Source organism: Lagenorhynchus albirostris, chromosome 1 (assembly GCF_949774975.1).
Source record: "Lagenorhynchus albirostris chromosome 1, mLagAlb1.1, whole genome shotgun sequence".
Taxonomy (NCBI): domain Eukaryota; kingdom Metazoa; phylum Chordata; class Mammalia; order Artiodactyla; family Delphinidae; genus Lagenorhynchus; species Lagenorhynchus albirostris.
Genome location: NC_083095.1, coordinates 27,970,840 through 27,973,452, shown reverse-complemented (window position 1 = coordinate 27,973,452; position 2,613 = coordinate 27,970,840).

Sequence of the window (2,613 nt, the reverse complement as noted above, 5' to 3'; positions counted from 1 at the left end):
TCTTTTATTTTATTTATTTAATTAATTTATTTTTGGCTGCATTGGGTCTTCGTTGCTGCACACGGGCTTTCTCCAGTTGCGGCGAGTGGGGGCCACTCTGTTGCAGTGTGCGGGCTTCTCATTGCGTTGGCTTCTCTTGTGGATCATGGGCTCTAGGCGCATGGGCTTTAGTAGTTGTGGCACGTGGGCTCAGTAGTTGTGGCTTGCGGGCTCTAGAGCGCAGGCTCAGTAGTTGTGGCGCATGGGTTTAGTTGCTCCGTGGTGTGTGGGATCTTCCCGGACCACGGCTTGAACCCGTGTTCCCTGCATTGTCAGGTGGATTCTTAATCACTGTGCCACCAGGGAAGTCCCAACCTTAACTCTTCTAATGAGTGCTCCTCAGTTATTTTTTAAGTCTGTCTCTCAGCTTGAGTATATCTGATGTTTTCTTGTGATTATATTGAGGTTATTCATTTTGGGTAAGAATACCACGGAAGTGATGCTGGACCCTCCTCATCAGGACATGAGGACATGAGGACATGTCTATTACTGATGATGTTAAACTTGATCACTTGGTTAAGCTTGTGTCTGCCAGGTTTCTCAACTCTTTCTCTACTGTAAAAATCACTACTCTCCTTCCCTTTGTAATTAGTAAGTATCTCGGTAGGGGGAGATTTTTTGAAACTATGCAAATATCCTGATTCTCCTCAAACATTTCCCACTGATTTTAGCACCCATCACTGGCGAATCTTGCCTATGATTATTACTATTGTGTTTGCCTAATGGTGATTTTGTATTTCCCTCATTACTTCTATATTTATTAATTGGAATTCTTCTATAAAGAAGAGCTATTCCTTCTTCCTCATTTTTTTTCAATATTTTTTTTAACTTCAGTAGGGATTCATGGCTATTTATTTTATTCTATGGGTTATAATCCAGTCTTACTATTATTTTATTGTGTTGTTCAAATTGCTCCGCCCACTGGAAACTCCCACAAGTTGGTTTCTTGTCCTTCTGCCATGCCCCATCCTTTTCCAAACACTTCCTTATTTTCTAGCACCACAAGATGTTCCAGTCTCATTTGATTCAGTAAATCTTTTTGAATGACTGAATGATAGAATGAAAAAGAAGGTGCATGTATAGAAACTCAGCCCCTCTGTGATTCCCCAACTAGGAAGCTGTATCCAACTCAATTTTCAGCTGGGAGGAGGAACAGGTACTGTTCCGAAGTCCCACTGACTCACTCACTTCCACTGCCCTATGAGGGTCAAGGAAAGCTGAAGGAACTTTTAACCTGAAGAGAAAAGAAACAGTATCTGTAGAAATTATAGTCTGGGAGATTTGTCTGCCCTAAAAATCCAACTCGTGGACTTGCCACATCTACTGAGCAGATGAGGTAGTGCTTACGAACACATGTGCTGGAACCATATGCCTGGGTCTGAAGTCTAGGTCTGCCACTTGCTGCATAACTTCCCTGTGCCTCTATTTCCCCATCAGTAACATGCAGGTGATAATAACAGTACTTGTCATGGAATTGTGTAATAGCTAAATAAGTTTAAATGTTTAAACTGCTTAGAACAGTCTATGGTACACTAAACATTGAATAATCACTAGCCAGGAGTCGGGTGTTTACAGCAATTAACTCAACCTTGTGAATTCATTCAGCAGTTATTTATTGAGCATTGTAGCATGCACTGTTGTGCTGGGTTTCCAACACTGAACAAAAGTGACAAAGTCTGTTCTTATGGAGCTTACATTCTCCTGGAATAAAAATAATCCAACACTACAAGAGACTGCAATACTTTTTTAAGACAGTAGTGAGGGGATGGGGACAATTGTGTTTCAAAACCATTCACACTTTTCTGGTGCAAGTAATTTCCCCCAAGGTATCATGGGATGGAGGTCTTAACCAATCAAAGCATTGTATTGTCTTAGCCACAGGGATTGGTTGAGGCAAGGACACACCCAGTCAGCACCAGAGAGATTTTTGCACTGGGGCTGTTAACGGTTAGAACCTGTGAGCAAAGAGCCGGCGGGCAGGGGACTTGGCCTGAGAATAAGCCACTGCCATAGGGTGGAGCCAAGAGTGGAGGGAAACCAAGTCCTGATGATGTCGAGAATGGGCTTGAAGTCTGTCCTAATCTGCACTTTTCAGGTACACAGCAAATACATTCCCTTTTTTTTTTTTGCGGTACGTGGGCCTCTCACTGTTGTGGCCTCTCCCGTTGCGGAGCAACAGGCTCCGGACGCGCAGGCTCAGCGGCCATGGCTCATAGGCCCAGCCGCTCCGCGGCATGTGGGATCTTCCCGGACCGCGGCACGAACCCGTGTTCCCTACATCGGCAGGCGGACTCTCAACCACTGCGCCACCAGGGAAGCCCAATACATTCTCTTTTACTACTCATTACTGAGGAAGTCCTGAGCTTACTTCAATCCCCAAGAAAGCTGATGCCTAAGCAGGAAGCTGGGCGCTGTTCTGAGCTCCTTCTCCCAATCCGAGCACTTCTTCATCTCCTGCCTTGTCCCCAAGTGTAAACCACCACCCCCTACCCCCCCCCCCCACACACATCTCCACTCCATCCCGCTTCCCACCCCTGGCCCACCCACCCCTGCTTCCTCCCCAGGAAAGCCCTG